General features: G+C 41.1%; 1 long non-coding RNA gene across 1 annotated transcript; it reads right to left on the reverse strand.

The window, feature by feature from the left end:
* Positions 1-2,397: 2,397 nt before the first annotated feature.
* Positions 2,398-22,439, reverse strand: LOC123033672. The gene is made up of 3 exons (XR_006416625.1): positions 22,388-22,439; positions 21,352-21,357; positions 2,398-2,499 (listed from the first exon to the last, which is right to left on the reverse strand). It is a non-coding gene; the product is annotated as an uncharacterized LOC123033672 (long non-coding RNA).
* Between the last annotated feature and the right edge of the window lie 4,696 nt (positions 22,440-27,135).

Below are 27,135 nucleotides of genomic sequence, written 5' to 3' on the forward strand. Positions count from 1 at the left end.
TGCAGACTCCATATGTTATTACTTGAGGGAATACCCAGATAGCTTTTACTGTCTCACCTCCAGATATCAATGACCTATTTTAATAAAAAGTCCAAAGTGAAAGGAATTTTTGGCTTAAAGCCAATAACAGAAACATATTCATTATTCACAGTCAAATTTTAACAGTAATGTAACAATTAAAATTGCTTTAATTACTCTTATCTAACCTTAGGATAATTATTGTTGCCAGCCTAGACAGATTATGCCTTCCCAAACAAAATCTGCCTACAATCAAAGATTCAAAATTATCAAATGACAAGGAAGGGGAACTGCTGATCACTTTATTGGCATAACTTGATTTGCTACCCAACTGGCAGTTTGCAAATAACCTGCAAACTAACATCTGTACTGCAGCATGTGCTTTGTAAATTGTAAACTGGAGAAAAGCCCAGGAAGGCAAGTTAATCTTTCTGTTTCCAGTTTTGATAGGAAATTTAGCAAATTCTCCAACTTGAGGTGGGATGGAAAAGCCATATAACATGGAGACCTTGTCTGATCAAAGTCAACTAGTTATGGACCACACTGATTCTAACCGCAGACATAAAATTAGAAATCTGAACATGCACTTAAGTACTATTGGAAATTAAAATTTGGGGGATGGTAAATTTCAAGGTAGTAACAAATACCAATGGGAAATAAATGGATTCACATTTTAATGCCATTGTATCTAATTTTACAATAGGTAGGTACTACATATTTTACAATGTTTGTTTATTTTATTTATTTGACAGCCACTCACTAGCACCATGCTTTCTGGGTGATCATTGCAATAATAAATGTAATATACATATATTAAGAGAAATACACAAATTCATTTTTGTGCTTTCCTCCCTCTCATTATTATTTAAATCCTGATAATTCTGAGCAAACCAACTCTAAGATTGGAAAAAATAAGAAACTGAGAGAAACAAACAAAACAAATGTTATTTCCAGCCACTAATAGCATAAGCAATTTCTTCTGTACAAAAATGTCTAGCATATAATACGGCATAGGATTTCTTTCCAAGGCTCCCCAAGATGCTGTATGTTGGAGGGCTGATTTAAATGTTATGCCTGTACTTTGTAAAGTCATAAAATAGATATTTTATAAGGTGACTTTTCTTGGAAATGCTTACATATACTGTACATTCAGAAGAAATGCATTTCTTTTTACAAGCCTATCAGGGAAAGCTTGACAACTAACTCCCTGTTACCTGTGTATGTGTTTGTGAGATACATAGACACCATCGCTACACTGGGACTCATTAAGAACATTCACAACATGAAACTGGCAGGCTGTAATGACTTTACCCTATCAAAAAGTAAAGAGAATTCCCTCAAAGTGTTTGCTCTGCTACAGAATAGAATCAATAGTCTTTGATTAAACTACAGTACCCTGGTTTGGTATTGGCTCCTGCCCCAAAGGCACACTCCTCCTTTCCATTATCAAGGACTAAGAATTTCTTGAAACTGCAGGCTTCAGTATAATTGCAATGCTCTTGATTCCAAATAACACATTACATACTAACGTGGACGGTGTTAGTCAAACTACTCCCCTTTTTTAACTAAGTGAAAGAGCAACTTTGAGAGAGTGTGATTATGGCTGACATAACAGGCAGCGGTGGGCAGTGGGGATGATGAGTTAACCACCTTAAATGCATGTTTATTCAAAGCTTCTTCTGAGAATTATTATTATGAGTAGGAATGCAATTCATACAGAGAAGAAGAGATGCTTGGAGCTAATTTGGAGCAGGAAAATTATCTAGGGTTAGATTAACAACCTTTTCTTGCTGCTTTTCTCATATACACTTCAAAAATTAGAATTTTCCAACCATTCAATCTACTTATTTTGGAAAAATAAAAATCCAGGAGTCAGAAGGGGCTTCCTGGCCCATTCAGTCTGACCCCTGGATCCAGCCAGCTTTGCTCATGCCATGCCTACCATGTGCATGTCCAGCCTGTCCTTGAACACCCTCACCGATGGGGCTTCAACCACCTCCTGTGGAAGCCCATTCTATACCCTAAGGGTCCCAACCATCCAGAAGTATGTATGTATGTATTTATTTATTTAGAAAATTTCTATGCCGCCCCATTCACCGAAGCCTCGGGGCAGCTTACAAATAGATCAATTAAAATACTATAAATTAACAATATAAAACAAGTTAACAGTATAAGCTTCCTGGCATCCACCCTAAATCTTGGTTCCTTGAGCTTTGCTCCATTGGAACTCGTCCTACCCTCCACTGCAGAGGGAAAAAGGTTGTGACCAATGTCTGTGTGGCATCCCCTCATGTACCTGTATGTCGCTAACAGGTCCCTGCTGAGTATCATCTCCTCAAGGTTGAAAAGATGCAGCTCCCTCAGTCTCTCCTCATATAGCTTACACTGCAAACCAGCCACCATCCTTGTGGCCCTTCACTGCACTGATTCCAACCTTGTCACATCCCTCTTGTAATGAGGAGCCCAGAACTGAACACAATACTCCAAACTGGGCACACAAGAGTTGTATAGAGTGATAGAAATATTTCTCTCGATCTAGAAGCCACACTTCTGGCTATATATCCAAGGGTGGTGTTGGCTCTCTTGGCCATCACATCACACTGCTGACTCATGTTTAGCCTGCAGTCAACCAGTACCCCGAGGTCCCTTTCACAAGTGTTGTTCTCCAGCCACTTGTCCCCTAACTGTACTCATGACTCCCTTTCTTAGGCTTCAAGTGCTAGACCTTGCACTTATCCACATTGAACACCATGCTGTTGTCTTATGTCCACTTCCATAGTCTGTCCAGATCCTTTTGGAACCAGAGTACCTGCTCCTCAGTAGTAGCCACCTCCCCCCATTTTAGTATCATCTACAAATTTGTCCAGTAGACTTGTCACCCCCTCCTCCAGGTCATTGATGAAAAGGGATTTTCAGGATTGGTCCCAGGAATGAGTCCTGAGGGATCCCACTCATCACCGTCTGCCATCCTGATGATTCTCCACTAAAAGTAACATTCTGTTTTTGGTCTGTCAGCCATGCCCTAATCCATTGGTGCATTGGTCTATTCCAAAAGGCCTTGCTGAAAGCCAGGTAAACCACATCCACCACATCCCCTCCGTCTAGCCACCTCAAAACCTTGTCATAGAATTCCACACGGTTTGTCTGTCTGGACCTGTTTTTGCAGAAACCATGTTTGCATTCCATGTATAATTTGTCCATTACAGTTGACACTGAATTTTGCCTGAAGTGACATTTTGAGATGATTTGGAAGGAAATGTTTGGGCAAAACATGCAAGAAATGTTAAAAGAAATATTTCAAGAAGACCATCAGCATCTTTGAGGGTATTTATTGATGTAGTTGGAGAACTAGCCAGGGAACTGAAGAAGGGGTGATCAATTACTCTGTCAGAACACAAAGAAACTTGTACCACAAACTCTTTTTTATTTACAGCAACATTTCCTCATTAATAACTATATATTTCCAACAGATGAGACTAGTAATTTCACAGAAACAAGAGTGGATTATGATAATTATTGCTTGCACACTTAAAGGAGTTTAGGAAAAATAGATCTCACATGAGGTGCACTTTACCTTGATATCCAGATGTGAGCTAATCCAGTGTATAAACTATTATTACAAAGAAGAATTGTATTTCTTTTTGTTACACATAAGAATATATTCATGAATTCTGTTGTTATTGAAAATTGGACAAAATTCAATTCAGTTCCTCACCCAACTGCATTGAACAAAATCAGTAAATGTTGATGTATCGACTTCAGCAGTTATTGTAGATATCAGTAGATATTGATATTGGTAGATATTTCAGCACAAAGAGCTATATATTTTCCTGTATTCACATACACTCTTTCCAACCTGTTTATAAAGAATTTTGCAAAAATAATAACAGAAAGAATCCAATAAAATTGCCACTCACTCTTAGTTCACACATGTAAGCAATTGCATGTGCATGCACACATAAACATTACTGTTCTGTCTGTGCTCAGAAGAACATGATTCGAATGTCCTTTGAGACCTTGCCAGTTCAGTATCAAAAGTCTGAAGTGAGAGTGGTGAGGTTGGCACTCCTGGATATATAGAAGGCAGGGCTGTCATACATAGTTCTACCCCTGTGCTGATTTTAATCCTTCACACATTCAAGACTGAAAAGACTTATGACTTGTATGTTGTTATGACTCTTTCCCTACTGGTAAGACACTGTCTGGCCGTTAAAACATTAAACATCCAACTTCCCTTGTGCATGTGTTTCCACCAGTGGCCTGCTACATGATCTTCCCTGCCTCCACACTCTGCCTTTCAGGCCCAAGGAATCTCACGATTTCACTCACCCAGCCTCTTATATATTATTGGCTTCCTTGAATTATGGGATGCTTTAGCATCAGAGCTGGCTATAGAAATAAGGGTGTGTTCCTTACTATCGGAGTTTCTTCAGAAAGTGAATTTCTATATCTCTCACTATGTTGGTCAAAACTTAGAAGGAATTTTTCGACAAAAGCTTCAACAAATTTGTTTTACATCAACCTTCTTAGTAATAATTACATTTAAAAAGATCAACAATCTTATATTATGTTCATCTCTTTGATGATGTTGTTTAGTATACAAATGTGTATATAGAATGACAGACTTTAAAAGGACCTTTAGATTAGGGAAAGCAAAAAAGAACAAGTAAAGGGGATTTTATACAACTGCAGAAAATTATGTATGGTATGGAGAAAGCAGATTGGGACTGACATTTTCTCCTTTTCTATTATACTCATGGTCATTCTATTAAACTGATTGGCTGACAATTCAGAAATGTCATACAGGGCATAATTAAAATATGGAATTTGCCACTAACACAGGCAGCTTTAAAAGGCTCAGACAAATTCCATTGTTTGCAGACCATTTTAAAAATTTCCATAATTTCATGCAAAGTTAGCCATAGAAAAACAACACTAACACACAGACACACACACACATGCATGAAAAAGTTGTTTACCTGTAACCAATGTTCTTCAAGTGGTCATCTGTGCATTCACACATATGGGCTCTGCACCTGTGCAGGGCCTGTTGTTGGATAACAGAGATTCTCTAGCTAGGCATTTTGACCAGAGTCCTGTCCCCCGCTTCCCTGATACTATATAAAGGTAGGGTTTCCACAGTTTTCTCCAGTTCTTGTGACACTTTTGGCTGGGCCTTGGAGCGAGAGCATGGATGTTGCGGTAAGTGATTTGTACTGCATGTGACACTGATGAACAGCTGGTGGGTGGGTTGTGTGAATGCACAGATGACCACTCACAGTGCTACAGGGAAGCAAACTTACTTTCTTCTTTGTGGTCTCTGTGCATCACACACATGGTCAATTAGCAATCTTGGAATGGTCGTGGGGTGGAGTCATCATCAAAAGACTGCTGACAAAATCACCCATCCAAAAAAAAAAAGTCCTGTCTTTCTTGAACATCAAGCTGGTAGTGCTGGACAAATGTAGATGGGTTGGGCCATGCTGCTACTTTGGGTACGTCCTCCACTGGGATACCGGCACATAATGCTGCAGATGTTGCCATTGCTCTGGTTGAGTCGGCTTTTGGTTGTTATGAGATTGCCATTCTGGCTATTTGGTAGGCTAGTTTGATAGCTATCCAGCGGGCTACCCTGTGTGGTGTTATTGATTTCCCTTTGACTTTTCTGCATATGAAACAGAAAGAAATTAGGAGGTAGGTACTCGGAGGAGGGCTTTCTCTGCAGTGGTGCCCAATCTATGGAATGCGCTCCCCAGAGAGGTCTGCCTGGCGCCATCGTTACTTGTTTTTCGGCGCCAGGTGAAGACCTTTTTATTTAAGCATTATTTTAATTGTTAACAGTATTTGCTTATTTTATCTGGCCAGGGCGACTTCTTTTATATTATTTATTTTTAATTGTTATTTTTATATTGTTATCTTTTGTATTTTACTGTGTGTTGTGAGCTGCCCCGAGGCTTTGGTGAATGGGGCAGCATAGAAATGTTTTAATAAATAAAATAAATAAATAAAAATAAACAAAAACTCTTTGGGCTGAAAAGTTTTGCAACATAGTCCATCAGGTGAGACTGGTTTAAGGGATATCATCTAACATCATGATATCATATAATATTTATTATATTGTTTTGGAACAAATATGAATAAACATGTCTATGATCCTGTCACACCACAGTGTGCTCCATGGTTAAAATAAGAAAAGAGGTGGACTGTAAGAGCATTAAGGTCAGTATCTAAAATTGTATTGCTACATAATACATGAACCCAAGGTTCTTAAAACAGTAACAGTGTAATACAGCCATACTCAGAAAGGGTTGTGAAAGGGTAGTAGAGGGGACATGGGGAATTTCAGATTGGTTAGCCTTATGTCCATTCTAGGAAGGAAAATGCAAAGGCTCATAATAGCAAGAGATCTAGTAACCCGAGAGGGAAGGGAGGTTGGTGGCCATGCAATGTGGCACCCCCCCCCACCAAAAAAGGTCCTGCCAGATATACCTTGTAGAATTCTATGACAAGGTTTTGAGATGGCTAGAAAGGGGACACAGTGAATGCGGTTTATCTGGATTACAGCAAGGCCTTTGCCAAAGTGCTACATGATATCCTGGTTAAGAAATAGAGGAGTTTTAGGATAGACCAATGTACTGTCTGATGGATGGCCATCTAGTCTGACCCCTGGCTTCAGCTGGCTCTATTCATGACATGCCTACCATGTGCATGTTCAGCCTGTCCTTGAACACCCACACCACTGGGGCTTCAACCACTTCCCATAGAGGCCCATTGTGGCCCTAATTGTCAGGAAGTACTTCCTGGCATCCAAATTGAACCTTGGTTCCCAGAGCTGTGCTCCATTAGAATGTGTCCTGCCCTCCTCTGCAGAGGAAAACAGGTGTTCATTGAGATGGTCTGAGAAATAGCTGTCACCTTGTTTGGCTCACCACTCCTTTCAGGAGAACCCTGAAAGGGATACAGTAGGGGTACAACTAGGGGTACAACTTTGTAACCCCTGTACAGGAGTTTGGGACTACTTTGGAATCACACCACAGCCCAAGAGATATAGTAAATATTATATGCATTTCAGTGTGATCAAGTGCAATTGGATCAAAGCTATATGAGGAGGCTACTGTCGTGCATGAAGCTTCAACAGAAACAGTGACTCACGAGGAGACCTTGCACTTGGCACCCAGTGCCCAAGAGTCGACCCCACAACCCAATGCAGGGACGGCTGAGCCAGCTACTGCGTCTTCCTCTGAGCCCCAGCATGTTGAGCAAACGCCTGGACCTTTATCAGAGACAGAGAGTCATGAGAAAGAGGAAACTGCAAGTTCTACTCAGAAGGAGGCAGAGCAAACTGCCTCTTCCCCCTCTGATGGTCTCCCTGAGCCAGAAACAGAAGACACAATAGGTGTTGTGGATTTTTCAAGAGCCCAGAACAGACGTATTTTACGCCGATTTGAACAGCTACAAAGTAGACTGCGTAAGAGGGAGGACAGGCGTGACTTGGGAGAATGATCCCACGTGGGCTCAGGAAGAGAAGCCATTATGGGGCTGACATCTGCTTAGCAAGGACCGCTATTAGGGAACTTATCTATAGAACTGTAAATCTTGTAGACAATTAGCAATAAAGGACTTTAGTTTCATTGCTCTAGAATGTGTGGAATGTTTACATACCAGGCTCCCCCTCATGACAGCTACACATGATAACTTTCTAGCATCAACTACCATGGGATCCGATAAGGGATGATGGAAGTTCTTGTCCAAAATAAGGAGTGGGGCATTATCAGGTTGGGATTTGCTGCTTTAATCATTTCCTGTATTTATTTTTTTGTGGAGGGGATGTTCCCTGATCCTGTCACATGCTACAGTGATGTAATTACTAAATCTGCACAAGAAATCCAAGAATATCCTAAATAGAAATTGGTTTTTCACCATAAAGCGTACTCCATTTCCCAGAGTGATAAGATACTTAAAGTCCAAACTGTTTCCCACTTTCTTTCCTTGTGGTGATGAAAAAACACTGGAAGAGACTTAAGATATATCTGTTGTATCATACTTACAAAAACAAAAAAACAAAAAAACCCCCAAGCATCTTGGAAGTAGAGTCTTAGGAACAATCCTATCCATTTTTGGACAGAAAAAAGTGCTTTGACTTCACAGTGGCTGGGAATTGTTGGCCTTTTTTTCTGGCTAAACACACAAAAAACTTTACTTTTACAGCTATTACCCTGGTTGCTGATCAGATCTCTGAAAAACAAAAGCATGCAAAAACCCAGCTTTCTACAACTGCTTTCAGTTTAAACTCTGTGTCTGTCTCTGGTCCTTAACAATTTAGCAGTTTCTCAAGCTAAGAGAACAGTATGGCACTGGAGAAAATTTCTGGAATTATTTTTTTTTTCCATTTTGTCCACTGCCAGATGCTTGCTTACATGGAACTGCACTGACAGGCCCATTAAAAATAACCAAGAGATACCAGCTAAGAAAATTAAGAGTTAAAACAAGTGGATATACATGAGGGTATTTATTTATTTATGCATTTTTATGTTGCCCCTCTACTCCTAATGAAGTTCCCATTTGCAGGATTATTTTGGGAAATTTTACCAGAGTCACTTCATATAACCAAATTGTAATAGTGAAATGTCTAGGGTAAGGCTTTATCTGAGATTTAAAAAAAAATCAAAACAAAAAACAAATGTTGCTCCATTTAAACATGCTAACATTGAATGTAAATATATTTAAATCAACTGATTAGAAAAGATGCTGATACTCATTTGCATGGGAAGAGGATTTACATTGCGTCAGCAATGAGTTTACCATTCTTTTATTAAAATACCCATTTTGAAAACAGTACCGCTCAGATGGTCACACAGAAATATTTGTGGACTATGAATTAATATTCCTCACAAAGCTGAGAAAGGAATATTAATGTCTGCCTGCCTGCCTGCCTGTCTTTCATCTCTACTACTTTGTATGGTTGTGGGGAGGATAATTTAAGTGGAAGTATTAATTTCCCCTGAACTCATCTAGGCAAAAGTGGATAAAGCATTTGTTGTTGCTAGTTGCAAAGTTATGTCTGACTCATCGCAACCCCATGGACAACATTCCTCCAGGTCTTCCTGTCCTCCACCATCCCTTGGAGCATGGGGGACAAATAAAGTCCTGCAGAACCCCATGGCACAGCTGCCATGGTGCAGAGCTATGGTCCCCCAGCACCACCTTCTGGAATAGGCTGGCCAGACTGTCATGCAGAGCCTCCTGCTGTTAACCCGGCCAGCCAATCCAGAAGGATACCATGGTTGATGGTATCAAAAGCTGCTCAGAGGTCCAGGAGAAGCAACAGGGACATACCCCGACTCTCCCTCTTCCTGCACAGGTCATCATACAAGGCGATCAAGGCAGATTCAGTACCATAACCAGGTCAGAAGCCGGACTGAAACGGGTCCAGATAATCCATTTAATCCAAGAGTGCCAGGAGCTGTTCCACCACCACCCGTTCTAACAGCTTGCCCAAAAACGGGATGTTGGCCACTGGTCTAAAGTTGGTGCCCACCTCTGGGCCCAGGGATGCCTCCTTCAGGATATGCATCAATCATACCTTTCCCCATTTTAATCACCCCATTACAATGAATATAAATGTACCTTAAGCAAAAGCTAATGGTTGCAGAGTCCCATTATTTGCTCCATTTTGCATGTATTTAATATTCTTTGTGTAGCAGGATGTGCAAAATTACATGTAATTCAACTGTTGAGGCCTTGCTGGTCCTTGATACATTGTTGTTGGTGTTGTTGTTAGTCGCGAAGTCGTGCCGACCCATCGTGACTCCATGGACAACATTCCTCCAGGCCTTCCTGTCCTCCACCATCCCCTGGAGTTCACTCAAGCTCACACCGACTGCTTCACCTCATTCTCTGCCGTCCCATTCTTCTTTTGTCATCTATTGTTTGCAGCATTAGACTCTTCTCCAGGGAGTCCTTCCTTCTCATTAGTTGGCCAAAGTATTTGAGTTTCATCTTCAGGATCTGGCCTTCTAAAGAGCAGTCAGGGTTGATCTCGTCTAAGACTGACTGGTTTGCTCTCCTTCAGTCCAAGGAACTTGTAGAAGTCTTCTTCAGCACCACATTTCAAAGGCCTCAATCCTTTGGCACTCAGCCTTCCTTATGGTCCAGCTTTCACTGCCATACATTGCAACTGGGAAAACCATAGCCTTGAATATACACATTTTTGTTGGCAGGGTGATGTCTCTGCTTTTTAGTATGCTATCTAGATTTGCCATAGCTTTCCTCCCAAGAAGCAAGCGTCTTTTAATTTCTTCGCTGCAGTCCCCCTCTGCGGTGATCTTGGAGCCCAGGAAAATAAAATCTGTCACTACCTCTATTTCTTCCCCAGCTATTTGCCAGAAAGTGAGAGGACAGGATGCCATGATCTTAGTTTTCTTAATGTTGAGTTTCAAGCCAACTTTTGCACTCTCCTCCTTCACCCGCATCAAGAGGCTCTTTAGTTCCTCCTCACTTTCTGCCATGAGAGTGGTATCATCTGCATATCTGAGGTTGTTGATATTTCTCCCAGCAATCTGAATTCCAACTGGTGATTCACCTAGCCCCGCCTTTCTCCTGATGTGCTCTGCATATAAGTTAAATAGGCAGGGAGACAGTATACAGCCTTGCCGAACTCCTTTCTCAATTTTGAACCAATCAGTGGTTCCATGTCCAGTTCTCACTGTTGCTTCTTGACCAGCATATAGGTTTCTCAAGAGACAAATAAGATGGTCTGGTACTCCCATCTCTTTAAGAACTTGCCACAATTGGTTGTGATCCACACAATCAAAGGCTTTAGCATAGTCAACGAAGCAGAAGTAGATGTTTTTCTGGAACTCCCTAGGTTTCTCCATGATCCAGTGTATGTTGGCAATTTTATCTCTAGTTTCTCTGTCTCTCCAACTACCTGCCTGTACTTCTGGTAGTTCTCAGTTCACATACTGCTGCAGCCTAGCTTGTAGGATTTTGAGCATGATTTTGCTAGCATGTGACATGAGTGCAATGGTGTGGTAGTTTGAACACTCTTTGGCATTACCCTTCTTTGGAATTGGAATATAAACAGGATAAAATATAGAATATTACAATTACTAATTCTATGCAACATAAGAAAACATAAGATAGCCTTGTATGTTCCTTTAATGAATAATTACTCATTCTCTCATGAATATATATATGATATTTTAACAACGTATTTTACCACAGCTAAACTATCTAACATGCCATAGCTCTTCATTTTATCATAACTTCTTTACAAGGGGCATTGTTTCTGTTAAGTGCTTTTAACAGATGGGATGTAAAATCTTTAATACAAGCTGTTAACATTTATTCGTCTGCCTACAAAATAGCAAAATTAGCTATTAAAAGTGATGAGAAGAACTGAAATTCAGAGAATGGAACAAGGTAGCTGCACAGCATGAGAGCAGAAACAAAAAAACAACAAACAAAATACAACTCTACAGCCCCTGGAGTATATATATAGTGAAGACAATAATATTAAATTGCATATTTAACAGGAAATTGATCCTTTTTGCAAGGCCATTTATTGTGATTGTAACTGAAAACTGTGTGCAATCCTATATTTGTCTACTCAGAGTCAAAACAGATGCTACTTTAAATTTCTGTGGTTGTGAATTTTTGTTTGAACTTCTCTCCAATGCTTGAGTTTCAATTCTGACATTATTCATAGTCTTACAAACACAGTATGGAAGGATAGATAATATGGATAATATAAATAGATAAACAAGTGGCAAGCTAATAGCTTTTGATAGATCAGTCTTCTGTGTATTTATCTTAGCCATTGTGTAAAGCCATCTAATGTGCTGGGCATCACTTCCTCATGTTATAATGACTTTTCTAAGTTAATTTGTGCCATGACTGAAGAAGCACTAGGAGTAATTTCCTTTCCCTTTTGGCATTTGACATGAATCTGTGAACACATTCAGGCCCTTTCATTAACAGACTTATCCAATTTCCATGTATTAGAAGCTGAACTGAAAGTGAACTTTTTGTACATTTTATGTTCTCCTCTGGACTTTCACTTTTAGACTTCTAATTTCCTTTTCAAAGAGAGGATTACCCACTGGAACACTTCCATAGCAAATCTCTTATTCCATGTCTCCTATCATTTTATATTTTATTTATTTATTTAAAGCATTTGTGTGCTGTCCCTTATGCATGGCATCTCATTTTAAGACTTACAATCCTTAAAATTGAAATACAATAGAATAACATATCTATAAATAAATAACACAGTCCAATAAAAATTTAAATCAAAGTCAAAAGCGACTGCTAAAACATTAAAATACTAATTTTTAAAATGATGATTAAATAAAAAGGTTTTTACCTGGTGCCCACAAGAATATAAACTCGGCACCAGGCACACCTCTCTGGGGAGCGTATTCCACAATCTGGGCACCAACGCAGAGAAATCCCTGCTCCGGGTAGATGTACTTTTTACCTCCTTCAGGGAGGGTTCCCAGAGAAGGGTCTCTCCTGCATATCTTAAGGGGCGTGAGGGCATATAAGGAAGGAGGCATTCCTTCAGGTATCCTGGTTCCAAGATATTCAGGGCTTTATAGGTCAAAACCAGCACCTTGAATTCAGCCTGGCCTTCAACTGGAAGCCAGTGGAGGTGGTAGAGGACTGGTGTTATGTGAGAATAATGACCAGTCCTTATCAGCAGCCTGGCTGCTCTGTTCTGTACCAGCTGAAGTATCCATATCGTTTTCGAGAGCAGCCCAACTTAGAGTGTGTTACAGTAATATAACTGGGAGGTTACCAGAGAATTAATCACCGTTGCTAGGCAGTGTTCATCCAGGTAAGGACGCAGCTGATACACCAGCTGCAAGAAAGCATTCCTTGCTACCACCGCCACCTGGGTTTCCAGTGACAGCTCTGGGTCAAGGAGTACTCCAAAGCTGCGGACCCTGCCCTTTAGTGGGAGTGCTTCCCCGTCCAGGACAAGGTCAAAGTCACTTACCTGAAACCTCAACTTGCCCACCAACAGGACTTCCATCTTATCTGGATTGAGGCTTAGTTTATTGGTCCTCATACAGCCCATTACCTCGACCAGGCACTGGTTCAGAACGTCCACTGCCTCACCTGGAGTAGATGTAAATGAGAGGTAGAGCTGGGTGTCATCAGCGTACTGGTGACTCCAAAGCCCAAACCTTCTGATGACCTCTCCCAGTGGTTTCATGTAGATGTTAAAGAGCATGGGCGACAAATAAAGTCCTGTGGAACCCCATGGCACAGCTGCCAGGGTGCAGAGCCTATGATCCCCCAGCACCACCTTCTGGAATAGGCTGGCCAGACCGTCACGCAGAGCCTCCTACTCCTAACCCGGCCAGCCAATCCAGAAAGATACCATGGTCGATAGTATCAAAAGCTGCTCAGAGGTCCAGGAGAAGCAACAGAGACATATCCCCACTCTCCCTCTCCCTGCACAGGTCATCATACAAGGCGATCAAGGCAGATTCAGTACCATAACCAGGTCAGACGCCGGACTGAAATGGGTCCAGATAATCCATGTCATACAAGAGTGCCTGGAGCTGTCCCACCACCACCTGTTCTAACAGCTTGCCCAAAAACGGGATGTTGGCCACTGGTCTAAAGTTGGTGCCCACCTCTGGGCCCAGGGATGCCTCCTTCAGGATATGCATCAATCATACCTTTCCCCATTTTAATCACCCCGTTACAATGAATATAAATGTACCTTAAGCAAAAGCTAATGGTTGCAGAGTCCCATTATTTGCCCCATTTTGCATGTATTTAATATTCTTTGCGTAGCAGGATGTGCAAAATTGTATGTAATTCAACTGTTGAGGCCTTGCTGATCCTTGATACATTGTTGGTGTTGTTGTTAGTCGCGAAGTCGTGCCGACCCATCGTGACCCCATGGACAACATTCCTCCAGGCCTTCCTGTCCTCCACCATCCCCTGGAGTTCACTCAAGCTCACACTGACTGCTTCAGTGACTCCATCCAGCCACCTCATCCTCTGCCGTCCTATTCTTCTTTTGTCATCTATTGTTCCCTTCACTAGACGCTTCTCCAGGGAGTTCTTCCTTCTTATTAGGTGGCCAAAGTATTTGAGTTTCATCTTCAGGATCTGGCCTTCTAAAGAGCAGTCAGAGTTGATCTCGTCTAAGACTGACTGGTTTGCTCTCCTTCAGTCCAAGGGACTTGTAGGAGTCTTCTTCAGCACCACATTTCAAAAGCCTCAATTATTTGGCACTCAGCCTTCCTTATGGTCCAGCTTTCACTGCCATACATTGCAACTGGGAAAACCATAGCCTTGAATATACGCACTTTTGTTAGCAGGGTGATGTCTCTACTTTTTACTATGCTATCTAGATTTGCAATAGCTATCCTCCCAAGAAGCAAGTGTCTTTTAATTTCTTTGCTGCAGTCCCCCTCTGCGGTGATCTTGGAGCCCAGGAAAATAAAATCTGTCACTACCTCTATTTCTTCCCCAGCTATTTGCCAGAAAGTGAGAGGACAGGATGCCATGATCTTAGTTTTCTTAATGTTGAGTTTCAAGCCAACTTTTGCACTCTCCTCCTTCACCCGCATCAAGAGGCTCTTTAGTTCCTCCTCACTTTCTGCCATGAGAGTGGTATCATCTGCATATCTGAGGTTGTTGATATTTCTCCCAGCAATCTGAATTCCAACTGGTGATTCACCTAGCCCCGCCTTTCTCCTGATGTGCTCTGCATATAAGTTAAATAGGCAGGGAGACAGTATACAGCCTTGCCGAACTCCTTTCTCAATTTTGAACCAATCAGTGGTTCCGTGCCCAGTACACACTCTTCCTTCTTGACCTGCATATAGGTTTCTCAAGAGACAAATAAGATGGTCTGGTACTCCCATCTCTTTAAGGACTTGCCACAATTGGTTGTGATCCACAAAATCAAAGGCTTTAGCATTGTCAACGAAGCAGAAGTAGATGTTTTTCTGGAACTCCCTAGGTTTCTCCATGATCCAGTATATGTTGGCAATTTGATCTCTAGTTCCTCTACTTCTTCGAAATCCTGCTGTACTTCTGGTAGTTCTCAGTCCACATACTGCTGGAGCCTAGCTTGTAGGATTTTGAGCATAACTTTGCTAGCATGTGAAATGAGTGCAATGGTGTGGTAGTTTGGACATTCTTTGGCATTGGCCTTCTTTGGGATTGGAATGTAAACTGACCTTTTCCAATCCTGTGGCCATTGTTGAGTTTTTGAAATTTGCTGGCTTATTGAGTGTAGGACTTTTACTGCATTGTCTTGTAAGATTTTGAATAGCTCACCTGGAATACTATCACCCCCTCTAGTTTTGTTGTTGCTCAGACTTTCTGAGGTCCATTTGACTTTACATTCCAGGACATCTGACTTGAGGTCAGTGACCACCCCATTGTGGTTATCAGGGATGTTAAGACCTTTCTTGTATAACTATACAAGCTCTGTGTAATCTTGCCATCTCTTCTTAATCTCTTCTGCCTCTGTTAGGTCCCTGCCATTTTGGTCCTTTATCATGCCCATCTTTGCATGAAACGTTCCCTTCATATCTCCAATTTTCTTAATGAGATCTCTGGTTCTCCCTATTCTATTGTTTTCTTCTGTTACTTTGTACTGTTCATTTAAGAAGGCATTCTTATCTCTTCTAGCTATTCTCTGGAATTCTGCATTCAATTGGGTGTATCTTTCTCTTTCTCCCTTGCCTTTCGCTTCCCTTCTTTCCTCAGCTATTTGTAAAGCTTCCTCAGACAGGCATTTTGCTTTCTTGCATTTCTTTTTCTTTGGATTGGTTTTAGTTGCTACCTCTTGTACAATGTTGTGAAATTCCGTCCATAGTTCCTTAGGCACTCTGTCTATCAGATCTAATTCCTTAAATTTACTTGTTACCTCTGCTGTATATTCATCAGGGTTATGATTTAAATCGTGCCTGAGCAGCCTAGTGCTTTTCCCTCCTTTCTTCAATTTAAGCCTAAATTTTTCAACAAGAACCTCATGATCTGAGCCACAGTCAGCTCCTGGTCTAGTTTTTACTAACTCTATAGAGCTTCTCCATCTTTGGCTGCAGAGCATATAGTCAATTTGATTTCTGTGTTGACCGTCTGGTGATGTCCATGTGTAGAGTCATCTCTTGGGTTGTTGGAAAAGAGTGTTTGCTATGAACATGGTATTCTCTTGACAAAATTCTACGAGCCTGTGCCCTGCTTCATTTTGTACTCCAAGGTCAAACTTGCCTATTATTCCGGTTATCTTTTGGCTTGCTACTTTAGCATTCCGATCCCCCATGATGATAAGGACATCATTTTTGGATGTTAATTCTAGAAGGTGTTGTAGGCCTTCGTAGACTGGTCAGCTTCAGTCTCTTCAGCACCAGTGGTTGAGGCATATACTTGGTCTACTGTGATGTTGAATGGTTTGCATTGGATTTGAACAGAGATTATTCTGTCTTTTTGGAGATTGCATCCCACTACTGCTTTTCCTACTCTTTTATTGACTATGAAGGCTACTCCATTTCTTCTGAGGGATTCTTGCCCGCAGTAGTATACCTGATGGTCATCTGAATTAAATTCACCCATTCCTGTCCATTTTAGTTCACTGACTCCCAAGATGTCGATGTTCAGTCTTGTCATCTCTTGTTTGACCACATGCAGCTTGCCTTGATTCATGGATCTTACATTCCAGGTTGCTCTGGAGTATAGATCTTTGCAGCATCGGACTCTCCTTTCACCACCAGATACATCAGCAACTGAGTGTCCTTTTGGCTTTGACCCAGTCGCTTCATTCTTTCTTGCGCTACTAGTACTAGCCCTCCGCTCTTCCCCAGTAGCATATTGGACACCTTCTGACCTGAGGGGCTCATCTTACGGCATCATATCTTTTTGCCTTTTGGTACTTTACATGGGGTTTTCATGGCAAAGATACTGGAGTGGGTTGCCATTTCCTTCTCCAGTGGAAACATATGCATTCCTTGATACATATGCATAGTAATGTGCCCCAAATTTCATCTTTTTGAGCAATGCATTGCAGGACAGCCAGACAATACTTATTAAAGTACACTCCAAATGACAGCAACATACCCATGAGTCACATTAACAATGCATCACCTGAAATTTTCTTTTGTTATGTATTATAAGAATGATGTAAATTTTAATATTTTTAAGAGACAGGGTTGTTATTATCGACATTATGAAAGTTGCATTTTGAAAATGAACATTCACATGAAATGTTAGTTCTATTCCTTAGAAAATCTCCTGGGATGCTGAAGAAGTAAATGTCAGATGTAAAAGTTTAGCAGCTCACACATTTAATTTGTTTTAATTAGTAGAGAAGAGTATTTGAGAAAAGGGTTCTCTTCAAGTGCATCCTGTCCCCTCACACAGATCAATCAAGTCTTTCTTAATCCTTGCTGAAGTGTGTGCAAACATTTTTTTTTTTACTTGTACAGCAGTCAGTAAGTTTTCTTTTTTTAAAGAAACCTGGTATGAGCAGTGATTCTCTTCCCCTTCCTCCTCTCCATGGGTTTTTAGATAATTGGTTTGAGAATGAGTACGTCCCACCACTTGCCTATTGGACCCTTGCCCGTCTTGGTTAATAAATAACTCCAAGCACGGGATTGGGATCTGGATCTTGGAAATGGTTAATGCTTCTCTGAGGGAGGGTCGAGTACCTGCCCCTTAAAAGGAGGCGGTAGTCCGACTGGTCCTGAAGAAAGCGTCACTGGATCCAAAGATGGCCACTAATTATAGACCAGTGGCCAACATCCCGTTTCTGGGCAAGGTGTTGGAGCGGGTGGTGGCGGGACAACTCCAAGCTCTCTTGGATGAAACTGATTATCTGGACCCATTTCAGTCCAGCTTCAGACCCGGGTACGGTACTGAATCTGCCTTGGTCACCCTGTACGATGACCTGTGCAGGGAGAAGGACAGGGGGAGTGCGTCCCTGTTGGTTCTTATTTATTTATTTTATTTATTAATTAAAACATTTCTATGCCGCCCCATTCGCCGAAGCCTTGGGGCCGCTCACAACATAAAGTTAAAATACAAAAAATAACAATATAAAAAATAACAATATAAAATAAGTCGCCCTGGCCAGATAAAATAAGCAAATACTATTAACAATTAAAATGATGCTTAAATAAAAAGGTCTTCACCTGGCGCCGAAAAACAAGTAACGACGGCGCCAGGCAGACCTCTCTGGGGAGCGCATTCCATAGACTGGGCGCCACCACAGAGAAAGCCCTCCTCCGAGTACCTACCCTCCTAATTTCTTTCATGGAGGGTTCCCGGAGAAGGGCATCTCCCACAGATCTCAAGGGGCGGGCGGGCATATATGGACGTAAGTGCTCCTTCAGGTAACCAGGACCCAAGCCGTTTAGGGCTTTATAGGTCATCACCAACACCTTGAATTGGGCCCGGACTTCAATGGGAAGCCAGTGAAGCTGACAGAGGACTGGGGTCATGTGAACATAGCTCCCAGTCCCTGTCAGCAGCCTGGCAGCTCTACTTTGAACCAATTGAAGTATCTCACGTTCCCCTGCCTCTGTGAAACCCTGCCTATACTTCTGGAAGTTCTCGGTCGACATACTGCTGGAGCCTAGCTTGTAGGATTTTGAGCATAACTTTGCTAGCATGTGAAATAAGTGCAATGGTGCAGTAGTTTGAACATTCTTTGGCATTGCCCTTGTTTGGAATTGGAATGTAAACTGAACTTTTCCAATCCTATAGCCACTGTTGAGTTTTCCAAATTTGCTGGCATATTGAGTGTAGCAATTTTACTGCATGCTTTTTTAAGATTTTGAATAGCTCAGCTGGAATACTGTCACCTCCACTGGCTTTGTTGTTGCTCAGACTTCCTAAGGCCCATTTGACTTCACATTCCATGATGTCTGGCTCAAGGTCAGTGACCACCCCATCATGGTTATCAAGGACGTTAAGCTCTTTCTTGCATAGTTCTTCTGTGTAATCTTGCCACCTCTTCTTAATCTCTTCTGCCTCTGTTAGGTTCGTGCTATATGCTACTATTCTTTGTCTTATACATATGCCAGTAGAAAATGGCAGTAGAAATGTCAGAGTGTCAACTTTTTAGCTCTTTTGGAGAATACAGTATAAATGTCCTGACAGTAAATTTTGGAAGTTGCAGTAATGCAATGAACTCAAATGAAGTGATAATGATCAAGAACTCAACAAATAGGGTGGTTTAAGGATAATGGAATTAAAGTAGTTGACTGCACTTGCTGGAATTCAGTGAGTGAGTCCACATAGCAGTCTTATGTGTATTAAATAAGGATGTTCAGGAAAACCATCTCCTCATTTAAATTTATGCATCAAAGTGAAAAACAGCATGCAGGATTACAGGGCTAGTGAGCAACTCCATAGAATACAGCTTTACTTTTTACAAGTATATTGGACAGAGACATTCAAATAAAGTTGAACATTCAGACAAAGGCCTAGCTCCCCTATAGCACATACAAGAGAGGTCTGTCAAAGCTGCAAAATTCAGTGGAAATCTGAGCCGTCTTGAGGCAAAACCTCCTTCATGGAAGCTGCATTTCATTGAGGAATGTGGCCAAAGACAAAATAAGTGGGCTAAATATAACTGTAGTTGTAATAATAAAAACAAACACTGCAGCTTAAAGTTCCTACTATCAGTCAGCAAGCCATAGGAAAAATGTTCCAATCTTTTATAATAGCAGAAAGCAGGAGGAGAAAGCACAAATGGAGGGAAAGCGTCAAATGACTGGTAGTTGGAAAAAGGGGGCTTAGCTATCTAGAGATGGCCAGAGGGTCAGATTAGTCCTTAAACCTGAGGTTCTGCACTCTTAAGGAGTTAGACACTGGCGGAGAGGGAGAGTTTGCCTAGCAAAGCTTGCCTCTGTAGCTCTCATCACACAGCCCCCAGTTTTGTACCTGCACTACCACTTTAGCTGAACAGATCGAAATAATACATTTCTACAGTCTTTCCTGAGCATTTCAGGGGCATTGTGAATGACCCTTTTTCCTGAAAGAAATCAAGTCTGAAGTGAAGCACTCATTGTATCACGTATACACAACACAAATACATTTAATACAATTTTGCTGTATTTGCAGCAAAGAAAAATGTAGCAGAATGTGTGATGAGCTTTTGCATTCTTGGTTTAAATTTAATTTTGCCTCAGTCATGATCTCATGAGATGAGATAATCTCAACCTTTCATATGATATTATTCCTTCCTTTTCCTGTGTGCAATGGTGAAGTGCAAATGTTTATTTAGGAATAACAGCACTATCCACACACAATATCAAAAGGCATAGGAAAAGCTAACGTCTCTGTAAATTTTTGTGTATGCACATGGGGAGAGAAGACTAACAGCCCACTGTGGTATGAACATGCTCAGTAGACTAGTTTTTCTGGGGGAAAATAGCATTAATTAGGGTTTGGGTAAAACTAAGTGGAATCAATCAAGCTGTTATTCATGGGCCAAGTCGTGCTTCACATAGCCTAGGAAAGTGAGCCAAGGAAAGAAAAGTCCATGGACACTTGCAGAAGGAAGGCCGTGCAACTGGCAAGCTTCTTGCATCTCAGGAACAGAACCACCAAGGCTGTGGCAGGTGGCATGGAAGAGGGTTACTGCTTATGCAGTGTCTGTATAGGGTTCCATTCCTGGTAAGCCCTTTTTCTATGTCAGGTAGAGCAGCACGACTGCACATGACATGGAAGAGGGATGCTGCATACACAGCAGCTGCGCAGGACATCATTCCTAGTGAGTCCCACATAAACAGCCCCTTTCCACATCAGATGCAGCAGCTCAGAGACGACAAAATGTTGCACAGAAGACGGAAGTTGTGCCACATGTGAAGGTTGATTGCCCAAGAACACCTCAAAGACACTAGTCATTCCCACTGGGAACTTCAGCTCAAGCGAAATGAAGTGAAATGATGTGAAAAGAGAAAATAGAGATCAAAGGAAAAAACTGCTGGGGGGAAATGCCTGCTCAAGATGAGGAATTACACCGTGGTTACCATTCCTTTTCTTGGTTAGTTTATTAATGGCAATCAAGAATGGATTTATCAGCAGTGTTCTGGGCTATTAATGGCACAATCCTATGCACATTTAGACAAGAAAAAACATCCTAAAGGTCCTAGAATTTCCCAGCCAACTATGATGCCTGGGAGTTGTTGGGAGCTGTAGGGCTTTTCACCCTCTACGTATGCATAGAATTAACTAAATAATTAACATAGAATGAATTAATGAACCAACTAGTTCTGGTGTTCTTAGAAATACAGAACATAGAAACATAAAAACAGAGCAGAAGGGGTCTCCCTGGACATCTAGTCTGACCTCCAGCTCCAGCCAGCTCTGCTCATGACATGCCCACCATGTGCATGTCCAGCCTATCCTTGAACCCCTCACCAATGGGGCTTCAACCATCTTCCATGGAAGCCCATTCCTTACCCTAGGTGTCCTAATTGTCAGGAAGTAGTTCCTGACATCCAAATTGAACCTTGGTTCCCTGAGATTTGCTCCATTGGAATTCGTCCTGCCCTCCTCTGTAATGAGTGAATGGATGAATGAATGAGCATATTTTGGGTAAAGTAACTGGGAAAACCTGAAGAATGGTAAAAGCAGGACAGGAATACAATGGACCCTGAGTTCCCAGATGAAAAGCAGAGAAATGCTGTCAGAGTGAAGAGGTCATGATGCTTGGCAGTAGTCCCAAGGATACCTTTTAAAGAAATGTAAAGAAAATAAGTGACTAGAACATTCCTGGAGAAGTAAAGCAATGAACTGGATGAGACTGAACAGTGAGTTCTGCCCTAAAGAATAAAGAGTTTAAACAAATAGGTAAGGCATATTCAGCAAGGACTTGGCAAGTTTCATTGGGCCAAACTCATCAGTGCTGCAATGTTTGTGACCCCTATCACTCCATTTGAGACTGCTCAAGTCAAAGTGGGGTTTTCCTGGTGAGCGTGAAAGGATGAAAATTAGTGTGAGTGAATGCAAGTGATTTCCCTTATACTGTAGTCAATAAAAGAGTTATGGCTGTCTGTGTATCTACGTACTTCTATCTCCACTATCCAAGCTCTTGGGGTGATAAGCACTGCTCAGGATTGAAAAGAAAAGAAAGGTCCTTTTGTGACATCTCCACTGGGAAAAACTGGTCTCGACACACCTTCTCATGACACCCCCTCATGTATGTACATGTGGCCAAAAGCCTCCTTTTTTCCAGGCTGAAAAGACTCAGTTCCTTCAATCTCTCCTCATATAGCTTCCCCTGCAATCCGTTCACCATCCTTGTGGCCCTGCACTGCACCAATTCCAACCTGGCTATATCTTTCCTGCAATGTGGAGCCCACAATGGAACACAATATTCCACTTGCAGGTACACCAGAGTAGTATAGAGTGGCAGTAATACCGCTCTCCATCTAGAAGCTTTGCTTCAGGCTATGCATCCAAGGGTAGTGTTTGCCTTTTTAATCTCTGTGTCTCAACGCTGGCTCATGTTCAGCTGGCTGTTGACAAGTACCCTGAGATCCCTTTCTCAAGTGCTCTTCTCTAGCCACTTGTCTCCCATCTGTTCATGTGACACCCATTCTTGTGTCACAAGTGCAAGTCCTTACACTCACCCCCATTGAATGCCATCCTGTTGTCCCCTCCCCACTTCCATAGTCTGTCCAGAACCTTCTGGTTCTGGAGTACCTGTTCCTCAGTTGTGACCACCGCCCCCATTTTAGGATCTATGAATTTGATCAGCAGACTGGTCACCCCCTCTTCCAGGTCACTGATGAAAAGATTAAAGAAAATTGGTCCCAGAACAGAGCCGTGGGGGAACCCGCTCATCACCAGCTGCCATCCTGATGATTCTCCACTAATCTCCACTAAGCAGATCTTCACTACTTTCACTTCTCATCACCTCTGCATTCTGAGAGCTGGGGATCCAGGAAGCAAATTTGCAAGGGCTGCTAAATTTGTTGCTTTCCAATATACTAGCAAAAACTCAACCACCAAAGCCAAAGCAATAAAAACATGGCTAAGGATCAAGCAGGGAAGGCCTGAATGCACCAGGATTTACTGATCCAAATCATGCTGCTTATCAGCTATAATTTGTGGTCTACAGTGCCAGGAGATTTGCCATGCCCTTTTTTGGCAGGCCAAGAAAGGCAATGAGAACAGCCATGGGCACTGCTCTGCCACTACACTGTCAATGTAGTGGCAGAGGCACTATGGTAAAGTAGTTGAATATAAGGCAGAAAATGACTTTTTTGTAAAGTTTACAGAAGGGAAGGTTGTTTTCTGCTTTTTATTAATGAATGCATTGATAGATTTCAAGGATTTGTGATTTGGTTAAGGATTTATGGCCCATTCATCAATAAACTTGAGGATTGCTTTTAAATTTCCAAACACAAAACAACAAAGTAAAAAGCATGCAGATAAAAAACTTAGAAACATGGCCCCAAACAGTAAAATAAATGAAATAAATGTAAAAAAAAAAGATACACATAAAATATAAAATGCGTTTAATTAAATTAAAAGTTTTGGAAACTAAGATAACATCAAGAAGTACCAGGCAAATAGAGATGGTAGTGAATGTCAGGTGCTTAGCTTTTTAATATGAATAATTTCAAAACCATGCACAAACGAGAACTCAGTTAATTAACTAATACATAGAAAATAACACTACTTGAATTTTGCAATGAGATTTACAATTGAAAATGTATACAGAAATTTATATTTATTCATCTGTATAAAGATAGAAAAGTGCTTCTAAAATGCATATATAAGTGAAAATAACATTAAAACTCATTGTATTAGGAAATTTGCTTCCAGAAATATGCATATGTACAAAACTGTGCTCTAAAATGCATACATTATTAGGAAGAATACAAATAAAAGATGTGCACATACTTTCATATGACTTTTTTCAGAATTTAGAATGAATTTAATATTAATAAAATTCTCAAAGTTTGGGGTGAACAAAATTTAGGACTAGAAAAATTAGAAATTAACATGATCTGGAATTAGCAGATTGACTTATATCTATAGGTAAATGAATTGTCATTTCCTTCTGGAAATGGCATATCACAATTAGGTCACCAATCCAAAAAGTCCCTTACTTTTTGCTACCTGCCATTCTTCAGATAGTAGAGAAACATGGAGAAAAGCTTTTAATTAAGAGCTTAATGCATGGACAGGCATTTGTGTTAGTACTTTCATGTACTCTTCTCTATCCTTGCATTTTAAGCTTCACCTGACTTCTATGTAATTATCAAAATAGCATGAGCTTTTGTTTTTCTTTGTGCTGGTTAACAGCTTTACCTGTTTATTTCTTGTTCTTTTGTAGCTTTTAAAGACACAGATTTTCCCTCAATGACAAATTGACAGTTCTAAAATTGCATGCCCAAGAAAATAGATTATTACAAGAAAGTTTCAAGAAATAGTTATCTGTTATGTAACATTTTGTGGTTAGTACCCTCACACAACTGAATGATGTGGTTTTTCCTTTACTTCTCCTGGCCATCATGCTATGCAATCTGAAATAATTTAATGGGATTGTCAGTTTCTCCTCATGAAGGGGTCAGGGCTGAAATATCTTAGATGAAGCAGGACAGAAGCCAGAGGCACAAAAATGGAAAATAATGGGCATCTTTTACACTTTTGGCATGCAGAGTTATCTCCTAATCTTTTCTTTTCCTGAGTATTCAAAGAAATCAAACATTTTGAGTTTGAGAGAAAGTGCATTACAGCTTAATAGTCATAATCAATAATCTAAACCTATTTAAATACCATGAACAAAATGATGCAGAAAAGTCCGAAGTTAGCAATTCCAGATGGTCTACAGTCCAGGTTTCACTGTACCACTCCAGTATTAATCATAGGCAGGTTTCACTGTACCACTCCAGTATTCATCATAGAATCACAGAATAGTAGAGTTGGAAGAGGACAAAAGGACATTAAGTCCAACCCTCTGCTCAGTGCAGCACTCCAAGTTGAACCATCCTTCTCACATGGCTGTCCAATTATCTTTTGAATGATTTTAGTGTCAGAGAGCCCACAACCTCCTAAGGTCATTGGTTCCATTGCCATACTGCTCTGACAGTCAGGAAACATTTCCTGATATCTGGCCAGATTCTGGTTTCCTGTAATTTGAGCTGATTATTCCATGTCCTGCACTCTGGGGTGATCAAGAAGAGATATTGTCCCTTCCTCTTTGTGGCAGTACTTACAGAGTACTATCATATCTTCTTCCAGTTCTCTCCCCTCCCCTCCCCTCCCCTCCTCTCTTCTGGCTAAACATGCCCCATTCTTTCCATCTCTCCTGGATTTTGTTTCCAGTTCCTGGATCATCCTTGCTGCCCTCCTCTGAACCCTTTCCAGCTTGTCTGCATATTTGTTAAAATGTGGTGTCCAGAGCTGGACACAGATGAGGCCTAACCAGTACTGACTAAAGGGGATATAGCATTTCACATTATTTGGAAGCGATGCTTATATTAATGCAGCCTGAGATAGCATTTGCCTTTTTTGCAGCCTTTTTTGTCATAGATCACAGTGATAACATTGTTGACTCATATTTTATTTATTTATTTATTTTTCTATTTATATCCTGCCTTTTTCCTACAAAGGGCTCAAGGCAGCTTACATCATTCTCCTCCTCCATCTTATCCCCACAACAACAACCCTGTGAGGTAGGTTGGGCTGAGAATCTGTGACTGGCCCAAAGTCACCCAGTTGGCTCCATGGCCAAGCGGGGACTAGAACCCAGATCTCCTGGGTCGCAGTCCCATGCTCTTAACCACTACACCACACTGGCTCTCTGACAATTCCAAGAACCTTCTCACTTGCAGTATTGTTGAGCCAAGGATTCCCAATCTTGTAATGATGCAATCATTTTTTTTCCTTATGAGCAGAACTTGATATTTTCCTGACTGAATTTCATTCTGTTGTTTTCAGCCTAGCATTCCAGCCTGTCAAGATCTCCTTGAACCTTATTTCTGTCTTCCAGGTTATTGGCTATCCCACCCAGTTTTGTGTCATCTGCAAATCTGAGCATCATTCCCAGAATTTTCTCATTCAAATCATTAATAAAATGTTGAAAAACACTGGTCCCAAGGCTGAACCCTGTGGTACCCCACTTGTTACCTCTCTCAAGTATGAGAAGGTGCTATCTTCAAAAAGGGGAAAAAGTTGAACCTGGGAACCATAGACCAGTTAGTCTGACATCAATCCCTGGAAAAATTCTGGAGCAAATTATTAAAAAATCCATCTGCAAGCATCTTGAAGAAAATGCAGTGATGAATAGAAGCCCACATGGATTTATCAGAAATAAATCCTGTCAGACTAATTTAATCTCATTTTTTAACTGGGTATCCTCCCAAATGGACAAAGGGAACACTGTGGACATAATCTACCTAGACTTTAGCAAAGCTTTTGACATAACACAATACCACATTCTAATAAGCAACTTTGCAAAAACTGGACTAGATGGATCAGGTGGATCCAAAACTGGCTGCTAAATTGGTCACAAAGAGTGCTCATCAATGGCACCTTCTCAAATTGAATGAAGGTAACTAGTGGGGTGCCACAAAGTTCAGTCCTGGACCCAGTGCTCTTCAATATCTCTATTAATGATTTGGATGAGGAAGAACAAGGAAAGATAATCAATTTGCAGATGATACAAAACTGGGCAGAACAGCAAACACTCTAGAAGACAGATCCAGGGTGATCTTGATAAACTTGAACACTGGGCTGAAAGTAACAGAATGAAATTCAATTAGGACAAGTGCCAAGTCCTTCACCTAGGAAAAAGAAACCAAAGGCATTGATACAAGATTTGGAATATGTGGCTCAGCAGAACTGAAAAAGAAAAAGATCTCAGTGTAATTGTGAACAATAGGCTAAGCATGAGCCAACAATGTGATGCAGCCGCCAAAAGGGCAAATGCTATTTTGGGATGCATTAACAGAAGTATTACTTCCAAATCACAAGAAGTAGTGCTTCCTCTATACTGCTCACTTGTCGGACCTCACCTGGAATACTGTGTCCAGTTCTGGGCACCAAGATTTAAGAAAGACACAAGGAAATCAGAAAGGGTCCAGCAGACAGCAACAAAAATGATCCAGGGTTTGG

Source organism: Varanus komodoensis, unplaced genomic scaffold (assembly GCF_004798865.1).
Source record: "Varanus komodoensis strain SLA01 unplaced genomic scaffold, ASM479886v1 scaffold65, whole genome shotgun sequence".
In the NCBI taxonomy this organism is placed as follows: domain Eukaryota; kingdom Metazoa; phylum Chordata; class Lepidosauria; order Squamata; family Varanidae; genus Varanus; species Varanus komodoensis.